Below are 16,574 nucleotides of genomic sequence, written 5' to 3' on the forward strand. Positions count from 1 at the left end.
AAGAGGATATACTGTCGAGTAAACTAATTTTTACCTGAGTGACGTCATCGGAATTTTTTGGTTAAAAGTCGTGTTGGTTGATTCGTGGGTCGGTTACGACGGTAAGTGGGGATGATGAATGATTCGAAAGGGAAAAAATCACCTGACTCGCGTGGGAGGGAGAAGTAAATCGCAGATACTCATCTCTCATTTCTCTGTTTCCGGACAAGTCTCTGAAATTGATTGCTTACTCTTTCCATTTTGTAGTTTGTTTACGTTTAGATCTGTATGCGCGCCCACGTCTTCGATTCGTCCATTGGTCTGTCAGGCTTTGGTTAAAATCAGCATTTTCGTTGATCTTTCCAGCTTATGTTTGAAAAACATTTTCATTGGTCTGTCAGGATTCAGTTTGAAACAGCATTTTATCTAGTCTGTCAGACTTCACTTCGATACAGCTATTTTATTTAGTCTGTTACAGTTCAGTTCGAAATAGATATTTACTTGAGCTTGAGCGCGGCCAAAAATTGTTAAAAAAAAAAAAATTTTTTTTAACAATTTAAAATCTATTAAAATCCATTATTCTTGTGCAGCTTTTTTCCAGCCTGAATTTTGTCATATGAAAAGCAGAATTATTAAAAAAAAAAAATTCTAACCATATTTTAAAAAAACAAAAAAACAAAACAAACAAACAACAAAATATTTTTTTAAAAGGTTCTTGAATAATTTTTTGTTTTTTGTCTAAAGTTTTGTCTAGCATAATTTGTTTTAAAAATATTATAACATAAGTACCTGAATTTCAAATAATTATATCTTCTATTTCAGTATACAGATGTTGCGTGGCGAAATTTAAAAAATCCAAAACGTTATTTTAAAGAAACTACGGAAGCCTGTACAGGACAAATTTAACTCAGTTAATCCTAACGGTTCTGTTTTGACGATTAAGTGAAGAATAAGGGTTTAATTTTTTCATAAACTATATATATAAACTGTATATATAAACTATATATATATATATATATATATATATATATATATATATATATATATATATATAATATAAAACTGAATGCGTGTGTGTGTGTGTGTGTGTGTGTGTGTGTGTGTGTGTGTGTGTGTGTGTGTGTGTGTGTGGTCACGAATAGGCTCATATATGGTTGACTATTTAAAAAAAACTGATGATATCTAATGATAGAAGATGTATCGAGACACAGGAATGGGTATGTTTGATCTGGAAGAACGGTTCGTCATTAAAATTGTGGGGTCTGCGTTCGCGCCTGGTCCAAAAAGCATGGAAATAAAAAATTTAAAAATTAAAAAAAAAAAAAACGTTTACAAGTGTTTTTGATATAGATTTACATAATTATACTTTGCTAAGTATGTTTTAACTTAAATAGGGATGGTATAATAATATTGTGGGGTCTGCGTTCGCGCCTGGCCTCCATAGAATGGAAATAGGCACAAACTTTAATAAAAACTTTTCATATCTATCTGCGTAAGTATACTTTGATAATTATGTTTCAGTTTGAAGAAATATGGTATAATAAAATTATGGGGTGTTCGTTCGCGCCTGACCTCCATAGAATGGAAATATGTCACAAAGTTTAACAAGGTTTTTTTAATATAGATCCACAGAATATTGTGATAAGTATTTCAGTGTGAACAGGTATGGTATAATAAATTATGGGGTTTATCTATTTTATTTTTACTTTCATCATATTTTGCTTTGGTTTTGATACCCCCAAATTCGAAGCTATCTCTTTACAACCCTTCCTTTTCATAACCTATCATAATTTCATAAATCAGAGTCCATTTTCTGGAGGGTGTTTTTTGAATCCAGTCTTATATATATATATATATATATATATATATATATATATATATATATATATATATATATATATATATATATATATCGATTATGAAACAAGTGCACCATTATAAAGTTTATTCTTCACTAAATAAACGGTGAAAATTTCGTATTGATTACTTGATTTTTGGTAAATTATTAAAGAGAGACTCTGTATAAAAATATTTACTCCCTCCTTCTGTTTTGGCATAATTTTACTGGTCCTTCAAATTTATTTTTCTTTCCATTCTCCTTTTAATCATAATTCTCGTTCTGTAATTTCTTAAGTTCTTAAACTTTTGTCAGAACTATTTCTTACATCTTTTATTTTATTTCATCTTTCTTGATTTCTCATTTCCCCTAATTTTCACTTTCTTTGTTTTCTTTCGGTTATTTTCTTAGTTTTTTTTTCTTTCTCTTTTACGTTCTTTCTTTTTCTCTTTCATTTTTTGTTTTTTTCTGTTTTCAATTTTCCTTTTCTCTCTCTTTCTGTCACTTCCTTTCTTTTTCATTTCTTTTTTCTTTTTTTTCTAATTTTGTTTTCATTTTTTAACAATTTTACATTTGTTTCATAATTTCGGTTTTGCTGTTTCTCCATTCTTCTTTTTTTCTATCTTTTATTTGTCATACGCCTCTTCTGTCTATTTTCAATTCCATTTTCCTTTCTTTCATTTCTTTTCTTTTTTTCTGTTTCTTTCTTCCGAAAAGGAAATTTTTTTCTATCACCTTTACGATTCTTCCCTTTCCTTCTGTCCATTCTCCCTTAGTTTCAATCTTTTGATTGTTCTTTCATTCATATTTTTTTTCTTTTTCTTTTTCATTAATTTTCTTATTTTCCATTTCCGTCTTTTCTTTGTTATCTTGTTTATATTCATAATTCTCTCTTTCAATTCCTGCCTTTTGTTTTTTCTTTTCTACTTTCAAACAAACCCTAACCCTAATCCCAACCTTAACCCTAACCTTAACCCTAACCCTAACCTTAACCTTAACCCTAACCTTAACTTAACCCTAACCCTGACCATAACCACAACCCTAAGCCTAATCCTAACCTTAACACTAACCCTAACCCTAACCCTAAATTTAACCCTAACCCTAACCCTAACCTTAACCTAACCCTAACCCTTACCTTAATCCTAACCCTAACCCTAACCCTAACACTAACCCTAACCCTAACCTTAACCCTAACCCTAACCTTAACCCTAACCCTAACCCTAAAATTAACCCTAACCCTAACCCTAACCTTAACCCTAAAACTAACCCCAACCCTAACTCTAACACTAACCCTAACCCTAACCTTAACCTTAACCCCACCCCTAACCCTAACTTAAACACTAACCCAAACCCTAACCCTAAACTTCACCCAAAGCCTAACACTAACCCTAACCTTAACCCCAACCCTAACATTAACCCTAACCCTAACATAAACGCAACCCTAAGCCTAATCCTAACCTAAACCCTAACCCTAAGTCTAACCCTATCCCTAACCTTAACCTAACCCTAACCCTAAACTTAACCCTAACCCTAATCCTTACCCTAACACTAACCCTAACCCTAACCCTAACATTAATACTAACCGCAACCTTAACTCTAACCCAACCCTAACCCTAACCCTAATCTTTACCCTAACGCTAACCTAAACCCTAACCATACCGCTAACACTACCCCTAACTTTAACACTAACCCAAACCCTAACCTTAAACTTAACCCTAAGCCTAACCCTAACACTAACACTAACCCTAAACCTAACCTTAATCCTAACCCTAACCCTAACCCTAATCCTAACACTAACCCTAACCCTAAACCTAACCTTAACCCTAACCCTAACCTGAACCCTAACCATAACCCTAAACTTAACCCTAACCCTGACTCTAACCTTAATCCTAACACTACCCTTAACCCTAACTCTAACACTAACTCTAATCCTAACCTTAACCTTAACCCCAACCCTAACCCTAACTTTAACACTAACCCAAACCCTTAGCCTAACCCTAACCCTAACCTTAACCCCGACCCTAACATTAACCTTAACCCTAACGCTAACCATAACCGCTACCCTAAGCCTAATACTAACGTAAACCCTAACCCTTACCCTAATCCTAACTTTAACACTAGACCTAATCCTAACCCTAACCTTAAACCTTACCCTAAACTTAACCCTAACCCTAACCCTAACACTAACCCTAACCCTAACCCTAACCTTAACTTTAACCGTAACTCTAACCCTACTCCTAACCCTAACACTAACACTAATCCTAACCGTAACCCTAACCTTAACACTAACCCTAACCTTAACCCTTAACCATAACTCTAACACTAACCTTAACCCTAACCCTAAATTTAACCTTAACTTTAACCCTAACCCTAACCCTAACATTAACCCTAACCCTAACCTTAACCCTAACCCTAACCTTAACACTAACCCTAACCCTAACCCTAACCCTAACACTAACCCTAACTCTAACCTTAACCCTCACCCTAACTTAACCTTAACTTTAACCCTACCTCTAACCCTACCCCTAACCCTAACTCTAACACTAATCCTAACCCTAACCCTAACCCTAACCTTAACATTAACCCTAACCCAAAACTTAACCCTTAACCATAACACTAACCCTAACTTTAACCCTAACCCTAACCCTAACCTTAATCCGGACCCTAACCCTAACTTTAATACTAACCCTAACCTTAACCCTAACCCTAACACTAACCTTAATCCGAACCCTAACATTAACATTAACACTAACCCTTACCCTAACCCTAACACTAACCCTAAACCTAACCTTAACCCTAACCCTACCCCTACCCCTAACCCTAACCCTAACACTAATCCTAACCCTAACACTAACCCTAACATTAACCCTAACCCTAACCCTAACACTAACACTAACCCTAACCCCAACCCTTACCTTAACCCTAACCTTAACCTCACCCTAACCTTAACCCTAACCCTTAGCCTAACCCTAACCTTAACCATAACCCTAACGCTAACCTTAACCCTAACCCTACCCCTAACTATAACCCTAACTTTAACACTAACCCTAACCCTAACCCTAACCTTAGCACTAACCCTAACCCTAACCTTAGCACTAACCCTAACCCTAACCCTAACCTTAACCCTAACCCTAATCCTAACACTAACCTTAACCCTAACCTTGACCCTAACCCTAATCTAACCTTAACTTTCACCCTAACCCTAACCCTACCCCTAACACTAACCTTAACACTAATCCTAACCGTAACCCTAACCCTAACCTTAACCCTAACCCTAACCCTAACCTTACCCTCAACCATAACTCTAACCCTAACCTTAACCCTAACCCTTACCCTAACCTTAACCTTAACCCTAACCCTAACCTTAACCATAACTTTAACCCTTACTCCAACCCACTTTCTATCTGTTTTCGATTTTCTTCCTTCTTTTCTTATCTGATTTATTATTTATCTTTGATTCCACAAACTGTAAAAGAATTCCTTCATCTACCGTTTGTTTACCGTAGTTTTAATTAACTCCCATATTTTACCTCCTTTCTTTCCTCTCAATCCTTCTCCTTTTCTTTCTTTCTTTTTTCTTTCTTTCTTTTTATGTTTCAAATTTTCTTTGTTTTAATTTTATTTTTTCCTCCGTTTGTTTTTCTTTCCTTTTCTTTTCTTCTTTCTCATTTTTTTCTTCCAGCTATCTTCTATTATACGGCGGAATCATGTTGACACATGGTTTCTCGACAGATCACTGAAGGTAAGCAACGTCAAACCTGGCCAGTACCAGATGAGTGACCATTTGAGAAGGCTAGGTGCTCTGTATGTACCGCGCCTAGTCGTAGAAATTTACAGGTTGGTATTTGGGGGCGCTTCAACGAGGGATATACACCACCGAATCAAGACGGAAACCAACGGGAAGCTAAAGTCTTTACTTGTCTTCCCAAGATTACCATGGTTCTACAATTTGGAGAGTCGTGGTCGCCGACACTGTTTAAAGCAGCAGAGCCGTTACATGCATGCATCTTCTATATATTTCCTTGTTTATTTTTCTGTTCTTTTTTTCGATTTTTCTTTCTTCTCTTTTCCTTGTCTATTCCTTTATTTTTTTCTCTTCTTAATCTCTTTATTTTATTATTTTTTACATAGGCATCACCACTTATCAAGGCCAAAAGGACACTCGAGGATAAGTGTTAAATGGTGTACAGTAGAAATTGGACAATATAGTAACCGTTAGTAATGGAGCTTCGGTAAATTTGTTAACTTATATGGAACGGCTCATCAAAAACTTGTTTACGTTAGACTTGAAGACAACCATATTGTAGTCAGCTGGAAAGCAGAAAAACGGAAGACAATTCCATAGGCGTGCAGTTCTAAGAAAGAAGCTTTGTTCATGGAATCTACGTTTAGGTTCAGGCACAGATAAAGAGTGGGGGAAATTAGTGATAGTTTTTTTTCTGCTAAACGGGTGTTTCTTGTGAAAGCTTGGTGAGGAGGGACCATAGAATGGAGCACTTGCCATGAAAATAACGATAAAGACAACTCGCAACATCTCTTCTGTGAAAAAGAGGTTACAGGGCAGAGAAAAGGACATCCCCCACAAGGCTATGAAGTCTATTTTGAAATCTATTAAGGCAGGATAAGTCCTTTCTAGCAGCTCCTGTCCAAATGTGGCAACAGTACTCCATCCTTGGACGTACCTGGCTCTTATATAGATAGAGAATTGCATCAGCAGTAAGATATCTACTGGATCGATAGAAGGATCCCACCATTTTTCCAGCGGCCTTGGCAACGGATTTAATGTACGTGTTCCAAGTAAAGGAGTAAAGGTCAAGCACAGAAGCTTGTCAACTTTTGTTCTTTATCTATTCTTTTTATACATTCTTTATTCATTATTATGAATAAAGAATTATTTTCATCGTCTATTCTATCAATTCTGATTGCTTTCATCTTTCCTTTTTTTTATTCTTTTCTTTTGCTTTTTTTTATTGTTTTCTTCTCGTTCTCTCTCACTCTTTCTTTCTTATTTTTTCTTTCTTTGTTTCATGTTCTTCAAATTCAACAATAACAACAATTTTCTATAGCAAACAACCAAACCAAACCAAACCAAACCAAACATCATGAATACATTTTGAAGAAACAAAAAACTTAAATGACTGGAGTTGGTGTTAAATAACCTGAAAAGGGTTGATATGCCGTAAAACAAAACAAACAAATCAAAAACGATGAATAAATATTTGAAGATACCAAGAATTGAAATATAAATTATTTTTTTTCAAAATCTTTGGATTCGGCATTAAATAACCTAAAAAGAGTTGATATGCCGTAAAACAAAACGGACAACTAATTTGCTATTCCGTCCTTCTTTCTTTTTTTTAGTTATGTTTTTTTTTATGTCCTTCTTTATTCTTTTATTCTTTTTCTTTTGTTTTTTTTTCTGTCTCCCGTTTTTTTTCTTACATATTATTTTTATTAGTGTATCCATATTTTTTAAATTCTTTTTTTTTCTTACCTTTTCTTCATTCTGTTTTTTTTTTCATTATTTCTTTGTTTATTCGTCCTTTTCGTTTCTTCCTTCTTTCCTTTTATTTTATTTTTCCGATTTCATTTCTAATTTCTTCAGCCTTTACTTACGTAATCATTCGTTTTACATATAATTCTTTCTTTAGTTTTTCTTCTCATTCTTTCATTCTTTTTTTTTTAATCTTCTGCTTTCTCCCATTTTATTTTTTCGTTATTCATTCTGTCTTTGCTATTTTATTCTTCCTGGTGCTACCAGATCAGGTTGTCTAAAGGTACCGGTTTCCTGACCGTAAATTCACCAAACATTAAGAGTATTGTATTTTTTTTTAAACTTTCCTTTAGCAAAACTCAATCATGTTCTGCAAAGTTAAAAACTACCATTTTCCTCTTTGAAACAAGAACACCAAACACCATGAATTAATATTTGAAGCTATAAAGAATTTGAAGCATAAAAACTATTTTCCAATTTTTCATTTTCGATTTGGCATTAAATAACACGAAAAGAGTTGATATGCCGTAAAACAAAACAACCAATTTTTTCTTTCTGTATTTCATTCTTATTCTTTATTTTTACCATTTTTTTTTTAATCATTCTTTCTTGTGTTCTTTCTTTTCTTTTTCATACGTTATTAATTTCTTTCGTATTCTTTATTAGTCTCCCTCTGTCTCTTTTTTTATACGCCCCCTATCTATCTATCTATCTATCTATCTATCTATCTATCTATCTATCTATCTATCTATCTTGTTTACCTGTTCGTCTGGCTTCCCCTCTAATATCTTGCTGATTTCTTTTCTGTTTTATTTGGCCTGCTTTCTCTTCTATTTGTGGGCCTATGGATCAGCACGAAAACCACACAGTAAGCCGAATGACGTCATTGGCACCATATTAATAGTCCCAACCAACAACTGTCCCGTGCTTACCTGTAAGATGTGTGTGCTCGCAATATACTTATATATGTGTGTGTATATGTGCGTGTGTGTGTGTGTGCGTGTGCGTATGTGCATAGGTGTGTGTGTGTGAGAGTGTGTGTGTGTGTCCCCGCGCGTGTATGCGCACATGTGGGTGTGTCGATAAGTATGTATGAACAAGAATGAATATGAATATGCCTATATATATATATATATATATATATATATATATATATATATATATATATATATATATATATATATATATACTAGCAGCGAGGTCTGACGTCATATTGCTTTTCAAAAGAACATCTCATTATTCGTTCTCATTTTATTCATATTCAATATTGTTTATTCTATTATTACGCATAGCCCTGTATACATACATGCGCATGCGCACACACAGATATATTTCTGTGAAAATATGTTTTTTTTTTCGATGATATTTCGCTTTTTTTTATACTAATCCTTAATTTATGAAGCTCAATGTAATTACAGTTTCAAGATGTTGACCATCTTAAAATTTATTCTTCTAAGTACGTTGGCATTCACAATTTTTGACAGTAACTGTTTTATATCGCAAAATCATTCATTTAATCATTATATTAATTGTGAATGGCAACGTAATTAAAATAAATTGTAAGATGGTCAGCATCAGGAAATTTAGAATATAGACTGTTATATATATATATATATATATATATATATATATATATATATATATATAATATATATATATATATATATATATATATATATACTAGCAGGGAGACCCGACGTTGCTCGGGATTGAATGAGGATCAACGAATATTCCATACTTCTATTAGTATTGATTGCCTGCTCTATTTGGGGACCCCCACCCTAGGTGGCGCACCGGGAGGAAGATTCACAGGCCTCCCCGCAGTGACGTAGTCCATAATACATTGTAGTCTACGTTGCACTATAGAGTACGTAGTTTATTTTATAAAATTGTTTTATATATAATAGGCTGAATTAAAGTTTAAAATGCAAAAGTCAAGTATGCTGGTTCAATTGTGCTCTAAACAGAATCATTTATTTCGAACGTGTCCCTGTTTTATTAAAGAACCTACCGGTGATTTTATACGTCAGCGCTTTCTGCTTATGTGGTGATAAAACTTCTCAAATGCACTGCTGCTTTCAGGCTTTATAAGGGTGTTAACTTGGGTCAAAATCAGACTGTTGTTTTTAAATCAGATTTGTGCGGTTATCGATTTTTGATAATTATCAGAGGCATTCCGATAAAAAAAAAACATCTAAAAACACTCTCAGACACATAAAGTCCATTTATGTTAAACTACAAAAAAAAAAGGCTCAGCTGTTTCGGAGCTCATAGGGAACGAACTCAAACATATACACACAGACAAAGTACATTTTATCTGTAATTAGGGATACATACAATACTTTTATGTTGTTCGTTATTTTTACTTATTTTTACTTTCTTTAATTCTTTTTTTACTTATCGGAGGCATTTCGATACAATAGTTACCTAAAGAACACTACCAAACACATAAGCACCGAGATTTATTCATACAGACATGTAGAAACACCGACGCACTTTTAGAAAGACAAGGGCCCGAGATTCTTTACGAGAAACTTTTAACTGAAGAATTGAAAAATCTTCTTTGCAAACAATTCATGCCAAAGACGGTTCCATCGTCATTAAAACACGATGTGCCTTCAATAAATTTCCAGACCTTTTTTTTTATCTGCACTTTTATTGCTAGTTCACATATTAAACGCCCCTTTAGAAGTAATCTCCTCCGGGTGAAATGCACTTGCTGTACCGTTCTAACAACTTCTGAAAAGCCACAGAAAGCAACTATACTGGACTATAGAGAGAGAGTGAGGAACTGTCTTGATGCCCATCTTGGTCAAATAGTTTGTGACAAGGATAGAGTTGTGAACTGGTGCATTCGCGCAAATCTGCCGCATGTTCAGTTCCTATTGAATAATTGTGTGTACAGTTCCCACACTGACATCAAACTGTGAACTTATTGTCTTTATAGACAAATGACAGTCCTTATCCATCAAATTTTTTATTTGTCCAATCAACTCTGGTGTTCTGACTTCTTTAGTACTCCCACACCTCTCATCATTCCTCACAGACTCTCTGCCTTCTTTGTATCTCTTATGCTACTCAAAAACTGATGCTCATTCATGCAAGATGGTCCAAAAGCAGTCAGAAGTATTCCATACGTTTCTGTTGCATTTTTAGCAAGTTTAAAACTGAATTTTTATTGCATATCGTTCTTCTTAATTGTCTTCACTTTCAGATTACATTTTTAGAATTCACCAGCTGTGACAATCAGGCTTTAGTAAGCTGTATTCCAATTCCTTCTGTAGCTGTTCATTTGAACGTTAAATCATAAAATTGGTCAGCCATCTCATAAGATATATATAGCAAAAACATATTGAATTTTCAAGAGTCCATGACAATTTTAAATGCCTGTACAAAAAAAAAAAAAAAAAAAGACTATAAACTTATTTAAGGCGCCTCGTAAATTAAAAAAATATGACCGTGTTGCAAACTGCAGGGAAGAAATTTATTCTATAAAGGAAAAAGCTGTTGGAAAGAAACTATGTTTATGGAAATTTTTCCTTACGCTAGGGGAACAAAGAAAATTTCTTTTCAGTGATGGTAGGAAGACGAGGTTTTGTTGCGAATGTCTTAAAAGTTTGGATCCAGAGATTGGATCTTAATCGATCACCTGCTATGGAAATAATGGTCGAATAGAAAAAGAATAACAAGCTTGTTTTTTTTTAATCGGGCGTTGTGGTTGGAAAAAAGTAGTTATCTGTTCTGATACTACTATCATATTTTCGGTCCTCAATCACTGAACGAGAAATCCTTCTAGACTAAAGCAATTTAAAATTTTTTCCCAATTCAGGGACGCCTTTTTTTTTGGGGGGGGAAACTAGGGATTTTCTACATTAAAAACGGTTATTATGTCTGCAGAAGTTCAAATCTATATATATAAAAGCGAAAATGTATGTATGTATGTATGTATGTATGTTTGTGTGTCTGCTAAAAACTTTTGACCGACGCAACAAAAATTCAGAAACTTGGTATCATATTAAAGCCCCACCCTCCGGACGACAAATATCGAAAAATTAGCCCAAAAGGACCATCAGAAGTGCGTCAACTGACCGATTTTCTGCAGGGGGGGGGGCAAAAAAGTGACATTTTAATGTTAAACATTACATATTTTTAAATCGATTTATAACTGCCGCAAAAATACGGGCGCCAACTCTTCTACATAAAGTATACACGGGGCCGTTTATTTTGGGTAAACTTGTATTTAAAACCCGCTGAGTCATGTCACGTAATCTTGATGTCAGCAAGCTCTAATGGCAGTCTGAATTAAAAAAAAACATTGTTGTTATCGGTAAAAATTTTTTTAACCCTCACACAAGCTAAACTATGAACTTCTACGCTATGACAGCGTTACCAAAGTATTAGCACATTAAAAATAGTTAGATACGATAGTTAAACAAAAAATAACAAGCCAAAAATGTGAAGTAAAACAAAAATTACGCTTACAAAAAATATTAACGATCGAAGTTTTTACAAAAAAAAACCCAGCCAGACGCCATTTTCTTTTTTAGTAACAGTCTTTAGAGTAAGGAAGACGAAGTGTTTGAGAGAGAGAGAGAGAGAGAGAGAGAGAGAGACAGACAGACAGACAGACAGACAGACAAACAGATAGACAGACAGACAGACAGACAGATAGAGAAATGTCTAGACAGGAAACGAAATACGTAATTTAATAAACGCTAATGTGAAGTAAAACAAAAAAATAAAATACTGCTACGTCATCTCGTAACGCTCCCGCGAGGACCTCATTTAGTGACTATCTGTCAATCAAACCTCTTTCACTCGCTTTATAAGCCTTATTTTAACACTATAATCAATTCCCCTTACTCTTGGCCAAGACGGTTAAGTGGTTGGAGATTGTTTCACCTCCGCGTCAAGGCTCCCGGGTTCAATCCAGCCTCACGACCAAAACTATTTTTTTTCTTTTACATCTTTAGACACGCGGGAAACGTTTCTTTATTTTTTTTACTTCGCTTATTCTTTAGTTTACTTCCCCCCTATACACACAGCGGCTTTTTTTTCGCTGTTTTTTTTTTGTTTTGTTTTTTCTGATTTTTTTAACATCTTTTCAGGGTTATTACTTATCCCCCCATACACACACCTACAAACACCCGGGCAACGCCGGGTACCACCCGCTAGTATAATATAAACGGATATCATGCTGCTCAACTCCCTACATAGTATCCCTGCAAATCATGGTCTTGATAGTAACCCCCTACACTGTGCCTTGTTTGGGGTAAAAAGAAAAACATGTCGCGCATGTAAGAACTAAAAGATTTTGTTCTCCTTAGACTTCTCTCTTCCCCTCTCAAACGCTCTCTTGTCTCTATCGCTCTCTCTCTCTCTATTTGTCTCCCTCTCTCTCTAGCTACCTATTTATCAATCTATATATCAATCTCTAACGCCCTCTCGCGCGCACCTCCCTTCCCCTCCCGTTTCTCCGATTCTCTATCTCTCTTTATCTGCCTATATATCTCGGCATCATCTCCTGCCCCTCTCTCTATATATCTATCCATAAAACTCTTTCTCACACGCTTCTCTCTCTCACATCCTCCTTCTCTCTGTCCCCCCTCTCTCTCTCTCTCTCTCTCTCTCTCTCTCTATGTACATCTATCTATCTATCTATCTATCTATCTATCTCCAACACTTTCTTCAAACACGCCTTCTATCCGTCTCGCACACCATCTCTCTCTTTCTCTTTATCTCTCTATTCATCTAACACCTTCTCTCTCGAGCGCCTTCTTTCGATCAATCTCTCTTGCACTTCCTCTCTCCTTCTCTCGCTGTCTCAAACGCACCATCTCTCTCTACGTATCTATTTCTAACGCATTCTATATATCTATCAATCTATATATCTCTAACCCACCACTTCTCTTTCGCATCTCCTCCCCTCTCTTTCTCTATTTATCTAACACAATTTCTCTCGCGTCCCTCTTTCTCTCAATCTCTCTCACACCTCCTTTCTCTCTCGCTGTTGCACACGCCCATCTCTCTCTCTCTCTTTCTCTCTCTCTCCACACACACACATCTATTTCTAACGAATTTTATCTATTTATCTATCTATCTATCTATCTATCTATCTATCTCTAACCCAACCCTTCTCTCTCGCACCCCACTCCCTTTCTCGTATTTATATACGGCAATGAATCGACATTAAAAGTATACATTGATTTTATTGACGTCATTGGATTTTTTTTCTTTTTTTCTTCTGTTTCATATTATTTGTTGCAACGTCTCTTTTTATCCTCCAAGTTTTTTATTTTATTCGTAACATCTTTCTTTTTTCTTCTAAAAATACTACAAATACTCTGAACCTTCCACATCTGAATAACAACCATTCTCAGAAAACAAATATATGAAGATAATTACTTTCTTTTAACTTTTCTAGTCAATGTAGAAATTACTGTGCTCGTACATTATCAGTGCATTTCTAAAAAGAATTTAAAATAATCCATTACTAGTGTGTACTTACCTGTCGTGTCGAAATTCATAAGAATTCCAAAAATCTGTTCGCACCTGGTGCTCATAAAATATAAACTCTGCGTTCAAATTTAGATAGAAATTGCGAGAAATTGGGGGAAATTGTTGATAATGGTTGTATCTAGTCAAGTTTTTTATGAAAGCTTGACAAGGGTGGCATAAATTAGAGTTCAGACGAGCACTTGTCATTAAAATGATAAAGCAGAAACAGAATCGCAACGTCTGTTCTGTGGGAAAGTGGTTGCAGGGAAGAGAAAACGGCATCACCTACTAGACTTCAAAGCCGGTTTTGAACTTTATCAAATAAGAATAAGGCACGCCGAGCAGCTCCTGCCTAGATGAGGCAATAGTACTCCATTTTTAGGACGTGTTTGGCTCTTATACAAATAGAGGATTGCATCTGTAGTGAGATATCTACTGGAGTAGTAGAGTGATCCAACCATTTTCCCAGCGATATTGGCAACAGATTTGATGTATGTGTTTCATTTCAGATCACGAGTGAAGGTCAGACCCAGAAGCTTGTTAAGACATGGCGATTCCCCAAAACGAGAGCCATTAATTTCAATTGGGAGCAAATGGGGGTCAGGGTTAGATCGGGGGAGGGTCAGGGTTAGATGGGGGGGTCAGGGTTAGATGGGGGTCAGAACAATACTGATGAATGAAAGAAGTTTGGTTTTAGTTGCATTAAAATTAACCAGCCACCTTTTCCCCATTGCACCACGTGATCAAGATCAGAAGAGAGAGATTCAGAAAGATCTTGGTCATTGCTGGCCTTTGAAGTGTTGCCATAGATTGTGGTGCCATCTGCATACATGTCTACGAATGATCTAAAAATGTGATTTCGGAGACCGTTGATGAAGGATGGATCCCCGAGGGACGCCAGCGTTAATACTGTGAGCTTCTGGTTTCTGCCCATCGACGACTACTCTTATAAGCCTATCAGAGAGAAAGAATTTAATAATTGAGAAGGCATTTTCAGCTTTTCCGTAGTTGCAGATCTTATGAAGTAGACCTGTATATCTAGCAGAATGGAAAACACATTGCATATCACTGAATAGGTTGTTTTTGCTGAAGTGGTTGACCCACGTCTCTATTTATTACAGTTTCCAGCAACTTACTCATGACACACAGAAGACTTATTGGTCTGTACTGCGAGGCAGATGACCGATCTCGGAAATTTTTAAATGCGGGATAAACTGATGAAGTTTTCTAAGGTGTTGGATAACATTTCGCCTCAAGGCAACGTTTAAACAACTTTGTAAGTATGAGAGCTAATTCCTGTTGATCTTTTTGAGTATTATGATTAGAATGCCGTCGGGACCAGCTGCTTTACTGGAATCCAGATTTTTGATAAGCTTGGCAACATCACGCACAGATATTTGTATGCCGCATAGTGTGTTTTCAGTCACAGAAGGATATACAAGGGGTAGGTAGCCTTGGTTGCAAAAGGGTAGAATTTGCTGTAAAGTTTTTCGTAAAGAGTTTGGCTGTGTCAGATGCTGACGATATTACCTCTGGTCTATTGATGATGGTTGGGAAAGAGGACCCGCCTCTGTTCAGGCCCACGTTTGTTATTCGCTAAACTAGTGGAAACCAAGCGGCAACCCAGCTACTTAAAACTCGACGTACTGAGCATACGAATCTCTCGCAATCTTTATTACTCTTTTATAGTGGTTCATATCAGTTCTAAAGGTAGATTTACTTTCATAAAACCTATTTCGTTGAAAGCAATGGGAATAGTGGTTTTTATGCGCAATGGCAGCAGTACATTCTGAAGTAAACCATGGTTGGCTGTTGGGCTTTTGCTGGAATTTCTTGAACGGTATGAATCGATCTATAACGACAAATAACCATGCCGACAGGTCTGATACTATAGAAGACACGCTCTTTTTGAACATGGAACGCAGATGTGTATTTGATATAAATGTAGGGAGGTTATCTCAGTTAGCCATAGAATATCGATATACTATACAATGGAGAGGTACATCTGAGGATTATTTTTTTCTTAATCGAGACAACCGAGTGATCTGAAGATCCCAATGGAGACAGAACAGAAGATGAGCATAATTTTGGGCAAATTATAAGAAAAGCGTTTAGAAGACTTGTCGGGCATACGTATGTACATGTGTATATTTGTATGTGCGTACGTATGTATGTGTGTATGTACATATGTATGTAGGTTTGTACATATGTATGTAGATATGTTTGTTTGTATGTATTATATAAGTAAGCCGGACGTATGTACGTATGTATTTATATTTGTATGCTTGTGTGTATGTATATTTGTAATTTTGCATGTATGTATGCATGTTTGTATGTATGTACGTTATTCTTCTTCTTCTTCTTCTTCTTCTTCTTCTTCTTTTTTTGTTACGCGTTGCTTAATAGCCTCGATTGTAAATGTGAATAGTAGAAAATAATTTGCGTTTTATTTTCTATTACAGTATTCCGCTATTCAACGAAACGCGTGTAAGACGTACTTCATAATAAAATGAATGAAATATTACGAGAGGCGTTCCAAAAGTGATGCCTCGCATTTTTTTAAAATTCCGCTCGGATGGATTAGAGGGCATTGCAAATTGCATTGTTATGATGACTGAACTTATGCATTCATGACCTGAAAGTTTCACCTCTCTGTTGCAGATTTTAACGGTGTGAGACTCTAAGAAAGTAACCCTTTCATGGACATGCGTTAAAAATAGAACTCCGACATTGAATTCTTAGAAAAAAATGCATTATTAATATGTA

Source organism: Euprymna scolopes, chromosome 27 (genome assembly GCF_053919585.1).
Source record: "Euprymna scolopes isolate OS-2025 chromosome 27, ASM5391958v1, whole genome shotgun sequence".
NCBI lineage: Eukaryota > Metazoa > Mollusca > Cephalopoda > Sepiida > Sepiolidae > Euprymna > Euprymna scolopes.